Genomic DNA, 13,905 nt, shown 5'->3' with positions numbered 1-13,905 from the left:
TGACATGAATAGTTATCAAATTCTTTGTGCCATAATATGTAGTAACTCAAAAATGCCATAAATGTAGTACCTAACTTTGCCTGTCTATCAGGAAAAATTATACAACATCTTAGGATTTTTTTCCAGTTTAGGAAAAGGGGATACGTGCCCAAGTCTTTCTGAGACTTCTGTAAGAAACTGAAATTGACGCTATCACGAAAAAATAGCAATATACTCCTACACTGTATTGATTATCCCACCAAAACATTTTGATGTATAATACTGTCAAAACGAGACCTTATTGGTTCGCACCGTGGAAAATATATCAGACCTCATGTAGAGCCAAGCTATTAACTCTATTCGCCCTAACTTCACAAACTCCTTAGCCAAAATATGTGGCATGGTCCTTTAAAAAACTTTTAAAAGTATTAATAACTTATTAACTTGTAACCATTTCATACAACATAAACATCAAATTGTAAAGGTTTATAAATAATGCAACAGGATACCCCACATTAATTACCGCAACTAACTAAAGTATTGCAATCAATAATTGCCAGTATTTTATGATGGTGAGTAAATGGATCAACACATGTTTTTACTGCTACTACATTGAATCACGGAAGAATTTGATCCGGTATAGAAACGTTACTGTGCTACAGTATTAGATTCAATACTGCACTTTTACAATAATATAGAAAAACAAGAGGCCTACTTGTCTTGTCACCCATCACGTTAAATTACGTACACCTACATTGGATATAATATTTTAAACTATTATGTTATATTTTTCAAATCCCGTGAAGTGATAACCTACATTGGATGGGTAAAATTGCGAATATAGTGAGTTATAAAAGATTAAATAGCATTTAAAGAAATTGTAGAGACAAATATTGTTATGTAACATTATGTAGTCAATCATCATCATTTTCAGCCACAGGACGTCCACTGCTGAACATAGGCCTCCCTCATTGACTTCCACATCCACGGTTGGTAGCGGCCTGCATCCAGCGCCTTCCTGCTACCTTTATCAGGTCGTCGGTCCACCTTATGGGTGGACGTCCCACGCTGTCTCAACCATCTTGCTTGTATCTAATTTTAGATATTCATTTACTAATAAAGACTTACTTCATTCATAACCTGGGTCGTAATTAAGCATTTTGTTTGTAAACAGGAATGTTTCGTAATTGGCTGTCATTATTACAAGATAATTAGTGATACACGCGATCAAAAACATGTGTTCATTAGCTGTAGTGCGTGATTGGCTACTATGTACTAGGAAATCAATTTGGGCAGGAAGTCTTTTCTTTTAATTGACGAACACAATTTTTAAAAATATGTGATGAAATGTCTCTTGAAAATGTAGACAGGTATGTCTCTGATTAATACGAAAATCGTGGCAATATTGCTAGTTTGAGGATGTATCGTCTCCAAAGCAGATAATATGACAGATTTCGGTTGTTTGTTTACAAATTATGAGTACTAAATTATACTAAAATTTTCTTTATTTAAACTTCGTAGTTAGTTAATTGTTACTGTGTTTTACAACTAAACGTTTAAGCAGAAAAGCAACTATTTTTATTTACTCTCAAAATTACAGAATTCAGATCAATACCAAATCAGTCATGGCGTCAACTAGATGACCATTGAAGTTCACCACATCTCGAAAGAGTCCAATTTCCACAACCGGCGACAAACGTGCCCTGCGATTTCACGCGTCGCACGATGACCTTTGAAGGCTAGTCGAGTCGAGAAAAAAATGAGAAACGCCATAGGGTTACCGATTCGGAAAAAAAATATTTGCTTGTCATCTTTCAGTGGATAAGATTAAATTCTCAATAAAGTCGCATGTATAATTTTTTTCCGGTCATACTTAAGTCCTGGCTACACAGGGGTTACGTAAATGGGAACGAGAAGTAGGTATTTAGACACGTTTTATTAGGAAAGATATAAACAATGCGACACTATATTACGCAATACACATTGTACAAAGCATTCGTTCTAGTTTGGACGTAAAATATTATGAACATCTGTAAAATATAAAATAAATTACATAACTAAGTAGTCTTAGGTTAGGTATTATAAATTCAATACAATGAAAATGACAGGTTGATTTCATCAAAGCTGGCGCCATTTACGAAGCTTATCAGAGTTGATTTGAATTCAATTGAAGCTTTAAATACAAAGACGGAGCCGAAATCTTTACTTTTATCTTAACAAAATCTAATTTCAAATTGAAATGTTTCTAAGAGAATTCTATTTTCTTTAGTCTAGCTAAAAGGCCTAACTGCTGATTATTCATACGTTCACGTTCAAATTGTTGATTTTATGTGCCAGATAAGCGCAGTTTGTTTCAGTAGCCTACTAAAATTATTTTATTAATTCACCATATTTGAATATTCGCCACAGACTAAGGCCAAAATTGTTCACAATGTTCAGTATCTAGGTAGATAAACATAACAATAACGAAATACATACCGTTGTATTATCCTCACCACAAAACATGCGTGTATCAAAAGCGGCAAATAGATTCAAACCGCACAGATGAAGCTTTTATTTCTCTAATAGAGATGTCCATAATTACTATTTGTATTTTGGGTATCGATATGTGAAATATTTAAAATAACAATTTAATTGGCTGCCTGCTACGACACAAGCACAGCTTAGTGCAGCAGCTGCGATTACAACCTTGTTATCATTTTATTTCATCTTTTTTTAAAGACAGATTAGGCTGGTCGATCAACAAAGGCTCACAAACGTTTGCTAAAGCTACTCTTTGTATTGAGTAAACTTGCATTGATCTTTTCTATAAAATGAAAGCACTGAGTCTGCAAGCTACCTTCGCTCAATAGCCTCATTAGCTATCTACTCTATACTGGAGGAATATTTTAATTTACTTATTTATTATAGACGCAAAAAATTCGATTTAGATGGCATGTGATTGGTTTGATTTTAATAATTGAACGAACTAGTGAAATTTTTATTTCACATTTGAACGTCGTTTCAGAAGTTCGTCATTTACAATACAAAGAAATGACGTTTTTAAATGTATACGTTATTAAATCTGGGCGTCTCTATTTTATAAATTAATTAAAAAAGCTGACTGTTGACTATGATGAGAGCTAACGTTTTGCCAGAATTTTGTAGCGGCTTCAAATTGAAATGGAATTCGTCTGATGAAAAATGTTTTCTTTTTATTTCAGCTAACCTTTCCATTTGTTATTCATACGCAGAATTCAGGCACAAAAATGATAAATGTATTTCATACGGGTCTGTTTATGGTAAGTATGATGATTCACATTTAACAAAACACTGGGTAGGATGTGCAAAACATTTTCTTTTTCAAATATTTTACATCTGTAAAACTACAGGACTACTAATAGTAAAGGCAAAAACACTCATTGAATTTGTCTCATATGTTATTTGGGGAATTTTACCATGTATCATGAGTAGTATTATATTAAAAAGATGCCAATGATTTAAATTTCACCCTGTATGTCGATAATCCGCAGACCTAATTCCGTATTAATCGCACTACACAAATATGCGTGTCAGGGCGTTCCTACAAAAAGCCAGAAGGAAACTCGGCATATAATGAGCATGCGCCGTGGGATACCTATAATTTGTCGACCAGGAAGGCATGCACGCATTCCGGATTAAACGCGACAGAAAGAATCGGGATTACTGCATTGTTTTTCTTGGCAAGTTGTATTTAGGATTTCCTACTCTTAGAGACAAATAATACTAAACTTACTGGAAGTCTTGGATAAAGGCCACAATTCGAAGAGTACGTTAAAATACCAGTTTTATCTCATGAGCTTAAAATTTTCCGGGATTAGAAAAAAATGATGCACGAGTTGATGCAAGAAGCTGTTCATATAAAAATCATCAAGATCTGTCTGAAAGAAGTCATAATGAAAAACTAGATGCGTAAACAATTATTAATCTCTTTAATTTAGTTTATCTTTGATCAATAGGTAACCGTACCTACGTTAGGATTTGTAATATAACATCAATTTATCTTTTACTGCAGCTGACTCGCACGATTGATTGAGAAAAAATACAATGACAAATCAAATACCCATATTATTTATGAAAAATAATAATCAATTAGCTTTGATATTCTAGTTCTATTTCTCTAGACGAACCGCAACGAACATCTCAATCTCCATTAGCCATCATGACAAATCAGATAAAACAACAGTTAGTACAACAAAGACTATAAATCGCGATAGCATCTTGATTCTTGAGTAAACGGAGCCGAGTCGAGTTGGAATCTGAACGGTAGGCCATCGGAATCAATCGATTCGAAAGATTATCGACGGGTCAACACTACGCTACGCTCGATGCTGTACCTAAATGCCCGCAGTGCTGCAAAACTGTAAATTCAGTTTTTCAGACAGCAAAAAGTATAGGCCAACGCTATACCGACTACGGCACGATATTTTTAGAGTTTATGTTTTTCCATCCGATCTGTGTTGCAGAAGAATTCTGATCTTGTTTGAATGAAGATATAAATAAATCATACTTTGCTACAACTTTATCCTAAATACTCGTAGTACTTTTCCCCAATAGTAGTTCAGCTAACGTCTGAGCTAAATATTGCTCAATCTTTGTTATCATAGAGATTCGATTCAATTAATTATACAATCTAAAGCACAGGCTACGTAATAGTTTGAAGAACCTTATCTTTGAATATCGTTTTACTGTGGGTTGTTACTATCGTAGTAACATGTTCTTCTGTTTATACAGGGTGAAAAAAACAGTTGTCAAAATTTTAGGAGCGACTCAGAATCGTTTGCAGAGCAAGCCTGTATTTTTACTCTTAAGTAAACAGAGTTAAACAGGATTGAACTCTTGCCTAAGCAAGACATAATCAAAATTAATTTTCAAGTGGAAAACAATAAACAAAGTAAATGAAAATCTCGTCAAAGTCCAATCCCGCCTACAAATAAACGAGGGCTCGGAACTTTAATCTTGCTTACTTTAAACGATTTATGCGTTCAATTAAAGGGTCGCCTGATACGAATCTTATTTGGGACGAAAACAGTCCTCTGAACTTATTATCATTCTAATATTATAAAGTGGAAAGGTTTCTCGTTTATGTTTGTAACGAATTAACTCAAAAACCACTGTAAATACCGATTTCAAAAAAATCTACATTAGAATGATACATTTATTTCTTATCCCTAAACTATAGCAGGCTGAAATTTACGAAACACGCGAAGTCCATTTTATAAATGTTCAGTCGCATTCAATTAGAGAAAATATTATTTCGTGCCTCAAGCTAAGTAGCTTTTTTGGTTTTCATATTGTTTGTGAACAGCATTGTTGTGTTCCGGCAGTTAGACGTAAAATAGCCAGTTCCTCTGTGGTTGAGGATTCCGGGTGAAGCTCGCTTCCACCTTCGGCCTGATCATCACTTACCACCAGGTGAGATTCAGGACAATAAATTCCTCGTGGTCGTGGGTTCAATTCCCGCCTTAGGCAGTTCGATTTTTTCAAGTTATTTATAATTTTCAAATTAGTTTGTAGTAAAAATTAAATAACTAAATAAATTCCTCGTTGTAGATAAAAAATAAATTAGGTAGAGCAAAATAAGTAGGCGTCACAAAAATAACAATTTGACAGTGAGTAGGTAACTACCTACTTATTTGTTAACCACGATACAAGTGTGATACAAGCGACAACAAAACGTCTAACAAAACGCTCATGCATTGTTGAAGCGATTTTCTCACGAAAACGCCAAGTCAGTATTTACATGGATGAAATCGGAATTCACTTAAAATCAGATTCCCACGTTTATTTTAATTAGAGCGAACTAATTTTGATGTTATAAACATAGATTGGTAGATACTAAAGATTTATAACTGCTGAAATTCATAGACATCTACTTGTCCTGGCTAAAACTGAGCGGGCAGGCGCCCTTCCGACACTTTTCTTTTATTTATTTAAAAACTTAATAGCACAAAATATCGTACTACAAAAGGCGAACTTAATGCCATAGCATTCTCTTCCAGGCAACCCTTGAGCCAGGCAGAAAACTTGTTTGAAGAATTTTTTTTTTAAATTCGTTTGTAATTTTATGAACTTTTTAATCAATATCGCATCCTTTTCAATCACAGCACTATCACAACACAATCACAATGCACACACCACGAGCGTGATGGAGTAGACCCTCCGCTCTAGAGGCAGGATACGCGCGCCGCACCACACAGCCATCGCAGCACTGGCTGCGCGAGCGCAGGCCGCTGCAGCTAGCGAGCGATCTAGCTTCATAGGGTTCCGTGAAAGTGTCAACAGGACCCCATAAAAGCTGTGTCTATCAATGAGCTGCATTTTTGTACCGCATTATGTAGACGAAACTAGACATTTTTGAATTTTTCAGGTGGTTTATTTCTCTGCCTTGCACCGCTCTAATTTCTGCATGCACCAAAGGCACACTCCCAGTCAGGGAGTTAAGGTCATATGATTGTCTACGGCCAGTATAATATCAACAACTTCTATAAATTACAAGAATATATCGTCATTTTAACCAAAAGATGTTCCACAGATAGGCAAAAGCCTCCCCAAGGATTTACATGACTGGTCCTGCCCTGCAAGTTTTCGGGTGCTTCCTGCAACCTGCAAGGAGTTATGTAGAAAAACCAAACTAACCGCACGGCAAGCAGCATTGCCGGACAAGAATATGTAGAGTTAAATATTACACTGTACGGAACTCTGCAGATGCAAGCCCGTTTCACGCTTGACCAGTTTTTACGGTCGTGCTTCCGTGACGGAGCGACTTTAAGCACGTAGTAAGGTAATTATGCCGAATATTGTGCTGAGAGAAAAAAACAGATCAATATTTTTTGGATTCGAGTTCAGTTGGAACAATATCTATAATATTCAGACTGAATTCACGATAACTGACTTGATTTCTGAGAAGAAAATACTCTTCAATCTAACTACGCTTGGATATGCTTGAATGAAAATTTCAAATTAATAAGTAACTGAACCAGTTAAGCATAAATATGGGAAGTTTGTGAGAATGCTGAAGACCCATTATCGTACCAACATCAAGTCAAGACCTTCAGTTATAGGGAATTTGAAAGAATTAAACTGAAGCAATTGAATATAGAATAGGAACCTAGTTTAAATTAATAAACAAAGTAAGAAACCTATTTACTACAGTTCACTAACAAAATATACTGAAACCTCGCTTATTAGTACGAAAAATACATTTAATGCTGCGATTGTCTGAAATTCAAAACCAGTGGCATTGTAATAAACTGCTGCATTGCAGTAAGTTTAATCCATGTCGCTATAAAATACTGTTAATTTTCACGATAAACGAAAGTTTTTATTCATCATTAAAAATTATAAACATATTTTACACCTTACTAACTAGACTCTAACAATGGATAAGATCGCATGGGAGAAATTGATGAAAATGTCTCTCTCTAAGCAAAAAGTTACTACAAAATCTCATAAAAATGTAGCTAGAGATATGCACAAGTGCACATCAGGAGCATTCAAAGCATTACTTTAAACCTGACATTTCGCATCAATTACTCAGTGGTTTTCATCTTGTGGTTTTGTAGGATCCGCCTGCCCGCCGTCATCTTCGACATCTATTGACCTTAGACCTATTATAAAAGGAAACTCAAAACGGGAATAAAAAATCTATTCAAATGCTATACTTAGATTTAGCCTTGTGATCGATTCAAACACTAAAACCCCACGAATCAGTTGTCATTGAGATTGAGTTATAAGCGGCCTTTTCAGGAACGAAGCTTAAACATTGGTGCAATTTCAAGCAGCTTTCTAACTACAACTACCTACCACATTATTTAGACCAATAATTGTAGGACAGAATCTACGACTGAGATCGAATATAAATTTTTTGCGTCATTTTGTAATAAGGGTCTCAAGAAAGGGTCGGTCTAAACTCTTTTCTGTAATGTCTTGATTTGGGATAGAGACAAATATTTATTACTTGGCGGACTTAAGCTACAAAATTGTCCTTAAATGCGAAATATATTATCTTTCTAGTAAATCTAAGCCTTGGATGAATATTACTGAGGACTGAACACATCTAAGGCACAACCTATTTGTGTCACACAAGTTGAAACATCAAAATCGATTCTGTCAATAGCAAGCCAGCGAGTGTATACGAGTACTCGTATACTCGGTGAAATGCTGTCACTGGCTTTATGCTGGCTTTCTGCTAAAAGTTGCTTTAGTTACGAGTATATTTTCATCCATTCCTTTATTAAACCTTAACGTATAGCAGCGCAATTAAAAAGAAGTAGGTAGGTACCTAGATTTTTTAATAAGTCAAACGGAAGGTATTATATGTAGATGTTGGTATTAGATCGGGTTCACATAAAATCCAACCTATGTTTTATTAGAGAGTTTAAAAGTACGTCACAAGATACATAAAAAACAGGATGTTTGTGAATTTCCAAAGAGAAAATTGAAATGATTTCCAACTTAAAAACATGCTCTGAATTTACCCTTACGTCCTGTATTAAAGTATAGATGACAGTCAGATAGTTTTACTTGTAGATGTGTGATACGATAAGCATCGAGATATTATTAACATTGCATTACAGCACGCGCGTGCAATTTTCTACCCATGTTCCATACACGATAGTAACAGTTTTTACAGGGCTTGCCCTAGTTGGAAACCAGGCATAGAGGAGACAAATTAATGCAAAAAGGTTAAGTGGACAGATAAGTGCTGTTGTTTTGATTTGCCAATCAATTATTCTAGGTTTCTTTAATTTTCAAGGCAGAAAAAAAGGCAAAATTAAAAGATTTTTCATTAGTTCTAGGTGCTTTACAGTAGTAGAAAGAAAATAGTAGCACATGACTGATTATAAAACATCTCAAGTAATTAGATTTTCTGGCCCTACCGCGTTTTCGCTTCGAGTAATGAACAACTTTGAATAGGTTATGGGAGAATCCACCAGAACAATGGCGAAGGATGAGGAAACGTCAACTCGACCGTCGACCGAAATAGACGGCACGTGATGCAAAAAAACAAGCGAAGTAAATTCAGAAAATACTCGCATATTACCTACCTAAAGTTAGGACTTTTTCATTTTCCTCATCTAGCGTCGCAACGATATCTTTTGACCAATACCTAAGCATAAAAAATGCTGTTAAGGATATTTAAATTAAATTAATCGTAACTAAAACCTTTTTTAAAGACTGACCCCCAGGACTATGAATTTACGCCAACCATTAGAAATGGCCCAAGAGCCTTTTCCGAAGTCGCTGAAAAACTTAATACCTAACCCTCAATGAAGTTTTTGGAGCTGAAATTTCGAAGTTTGCGATGCTGAAGTATAAAAAAATCGTCGTTGTTACAAATTAGGTCTCTCACTTAATTCTTATTCAATACTTTTGTTTCTATAACCGTACAATAAAGTTTACTGATTGACTTTTATTGCTCTTATTGGTGGTACAGTGATTGGCACAAATAACTCATTAAATGCCCATTTTGTTTCACTTGAACGTCTTATCCGATAACTTGCGAGCAAAGTTAGTCTTAAGTCAATTATAAGTTAGGACTCGAGTTCCGACATTTTCATAAATAGACGACTCCATCGGGACTCTGTTCTAAGTCATTATGTCATCTACTAAGGTCTGGAGATAAGATACAAAACTTTTAGATAAGTTATAAGTTTCCTGCGGCTATACTTACGTGTATTAATGTAAACTTTGTCACTCAACCCTGCTATTTATACAAAATACATCTCATCTAAAAGCATAAAATAAAATATTCGTCCATATTTAATTACATAAGATTACTTATGTTTGTTCTGCATATTACACTAGTTTATGATTTTTATTTTTTACCTATCTCATTCTCAAGTTCTCAACTAGCTAGGATTTTTTTAAAGTTCGTGAAGTTTCACAAACAGTGGAATGCTACGAAACGTGAGTAGACCTCTAACAAAGGCGTTTATGGAATACCGCCCCTCAAGAACTAGCTAGCAAAATAGTTTTATACTTGTAAAATACGAGATGAATTTATAAACTAGATACTTTCGGCAGAGACGATCTATGTATACTACTTGACTTGAACCTATTGGGGTAGCTGTGCAAAATGCTAGAGAGTGATTAAGCTGCATCCTAAGCATTTTTGATCAGTAAATTTTATTACAGGTTAGGAATTAAAAAAAAACTTTATAAAATTAAAATTTAGTTTGAGAATCGACTCTATTCGCTAAGAAATTTTAATAACATGTTAGGATTTTATGAACCCACTAACTAAATGAATCTTTTTTCAAGGAGCACAAACAAATAATAAAAAAAAAATGCTTTCATTAAAGTAAAACGATAACGTCACAATACTGTTTTCATCTCCACGTTTCTTTCGCAAAGTTTTTATCCGCCATTTTATCAGGACCAGACCAGACGGTGAATGCTTCACCTTTATTTTACGACAGAATAAAAGGCAAATAACACGGGTTACTTTCTAAAACACCTTTTCGATATCGACATTCTAAATAACAACAACAATTGAATCTCAGACTGTATCATTATTCTGTCTGGGTTACAAAGGAAATCGTACTAACTGACTGAAATTGTAGATTCAACAATACAATGTATACCATTTCTATTTTTATGTAAGTTCTATTAGACCACCTTTCAAGGCAATTCTGGTTTTATAAATATCACATAAACGACGTCAGTCGACTTAAATAATAATTTACAATATTATTAGATGAGATTTTTAGTCGTTTCAGGTAGCGTTTACTGATGAAAGTCGGATTTAAACCTGCCAAGTTAAGAAAAGTTTTCAGGACTTTCATAGAACTTACGTGTGATAATTGTTATTAAAAAAACATAACCCTCCATATGGCGAAGTCGGCTGAATTTATCAGAGTTTTTTATTTAACTCGTATCTATTTAAAGTTAGATAAATCTTTGTATTTTAAGCTAGTATAATATGCGTTTTTAAAATGTATGACAGGAGAGGCGACATAGCCGTTATTTAAGGAAGTTATTTCATTAGCAAACTCCCTAAAGTTCCGTAATACCATCCGCATTTCACAGGCTTTGGGTCAACCTGAAAGTATATTAATTAAAAAGTCAGAAGATTACTATAATGAGACCAGTAGGTACGTACCTAAATATAATGATACTTAAATATTTTTAGTAACAACAACTACACATCATTATTGTCACACGAAAAGCTAAAAATATTGAAATAATTATGTAATTGATTTGGTTTAGCGAAAGCAGATTTTATGATTGAGTACCACTTTATGCCAATAAGTTTAAAAAACGTTTGTTTAACAAATATTTTTCACTTGCAAAGTAAAACGTGAGATTTTGACATGCCATTATTTCTTCCAGCAGATTGATTTATTCTTCTAGTTTATTTAAAACGCGCACTTAATTACTTCTCAAGTCAGGTGGTTAAAAGTGATATCTATTAATCATAAGAAATAACTAATAACCGAATGAACTTGTAACCTATAGCAGAGAAAGTGTTAATAAATCATTTTTGATTCAAAAAAACAAAAGCTAATCTAATACTGAAGAATTTGACGCGAAGCAGTAACGTATAATTTGTACACTAAGTATGATTATCGTGTGCCGTTAGAAATCAGACATGCCGGTAAGTTTATGAACTTGCGCCTGATCTGTCAGGGGAAATTGTGGTTTAAAATGCACCTAATTGCCTTACAAATTGCCAGTATTCCTGCCTCGCTGATAGTTTGGGTAGAGAATGGAATAAAACTGTTTTAATTGCGCATAATAATATGACATGGCGACCTACTAAGTAACGCACCTACTAAGTTACAAATTATGATTAAATGATTCTTTGCTTAAACGCTTTAAAAGCTTAATTTCTTACAAAACTATAAAAACCGCTGAATTAACTGAAAGTTTTACTCGGATAAACTATTACTTAACTAATCAGTATTATTTTAATGCATCTTACAAAGTTATAGCGGCCTAACACCAAGCATGACAATACAAACAGCGTACCAGGGTTCGAAAATATCCGATATTTATGATATATATCGGATATATATCTGATATATATCATAAGGATATCCGATATTTATGATATATATCCGATATGTATCGGATATATAATTATCATAAGGATATTTTCGAATCCTGCAACGTACACAACTAGAGAACGACTCAAATCAAGTATTTATTCGAAATCGATTGCCAGCGCTATAAATAAACTAAATTGCATATAAGTAGTACACTTTAAATAAAACAGCACATAAGACGCCGTACTTCAAACGTCAATACTAGAATATTCACGTGGATGCAGCTGCAGGCCTGCAGAATGTGGGTCACCTCAGCGCTGCACATTGCCGATGGCCGCTATGCAGAAGTTCAACGAAAACTCACAATTGAGTGCCTTAAATTGAATCAGATCAGAGCTTTGGATTTATGAAGTATTGGAAGTATTTATGAAGAATTTTATGCTCTATTTTAAGTGAGATAGTTAAAAAAAAGTTTAACCGTTTAACCCTTAAATGCATAGTGTTGCCATATGTCTACGAAGTACTTTTTTAATTATAAAAAGTAACACATTTTATAAGCGTTTCTGAACGTACGCTAATAAAATCTAATATATGCTCCTCTTCATAGACTATGGGAGGGTTATGTTCCAGGGTCTTCGTTATGTTCCAAGGGTAGATTATGATCTACGGACTCCTCATCCCGATCATGCAACAAATCCCGTACGTTTGGGTAATAATCGATGTTATCATCATCTAAATTTTCATCATCTTCTGAGACTGCACCATCATTTAAAGCAGCAAGAGCTGCCTCAATTTCCTTTTCCGATAGCGAGCCAAACATGCTGAAAAGAAAAGCCAAATAAACAAACCATAAAACAATTTTACGGCATACAAACGCATGGTGTAGACATTTGGCTACATACTGTGTACTTACCATGAGTTTACGTTAGGTGTGCTCGCTAGCGAGTACGTCAAAAATCTCTATGAAGATTTTGTTTCTTGAAAGTAGCCGCTAGGGGCGCTGCACGATATGTCATACAATTAATGTCATTTTTTTACGCAGTCGCTAGCGAGCACACCTAACGTAAACTCATGGTAAGCACACTGTTAATTTTCAAAAACATACTTTTTTTTCGTACTAAGATTTTTCTTATTATTTTTCCCCCTATCTGTGACTAAAAATATAATTGAAATATTTTTTTCATAACTAAATTAAAAATCATGCATTTAAGGGTTAAATAATTAAGTCTTTCTTTACCTAAGTTACTTCAATGCATAATGGACATAGCCTACTTATTCTATATCATAGATCTGATTAAAGCAGGGTAGCTTTCAGCCGATCGTATCTTATCTCGTTAATTTTGATTTATCGCTTTAATATCTTATGAGAAATTATCTTATTATTATCATGAATAAGATTTTCCACTCGACGAGCTTCGTAAAAAGCCCACTCATGGCACATTAGCCGCCGATCTTAGGCGACCTTTGCAAAGGGTGTCACTCCTCCCGAATTTTGTCATCCCTCACGCTAAGTACGGTGAGGATCGGGTTACAATGGTTCCGGATTTGTAAGGACACATCCCGAATTTGGCCTTGTATCTAGATATGTCTATTGGTGTCCCCAAACGTAGTGGAGGACGGACTGCTTGATGAACTAACAACCACTAAATCGTAGCTGATATGGGCTGAATACAATGAAGCGCGATTTAGCTTTGAAGCGATTCTTGAGCGTCATTATAATTTTTAGAAATGATAAAATAATAATCCTTAATTAGACGGAAAATAAACCAGCGCCACTATCAGTGAAAAACGGACAGCGTTAATCATTCACTGACCAAGTTGTAAACCCTTCAGAAATTCCTAACTTTTTAGTCAGGACTTCATATCTAGATGGTAGCCCTAGCAAGGGTCCCCAAACCCAATTAGTGCTCCTGAA

This window comes from Ostrinia nubilalis, chromosome 25 (genome assembly GCF_963855985.1).
Source record: "Ostrinia nubilalis chromosome 25, ilOstNubi1.1, whole genome shotgun sequence".
Taxonomy (NCBI): Eukaryota; Metazoa; Arthropoda; class Insecta; order Lepidoptera; family Crambidae; genus Ostrinia; species Ostrinia nubilalis.
The sequence above is the reverse complement of the archived record's forward strand: the minus strand, read 5'-3'. Positions refer to the sequence as shown.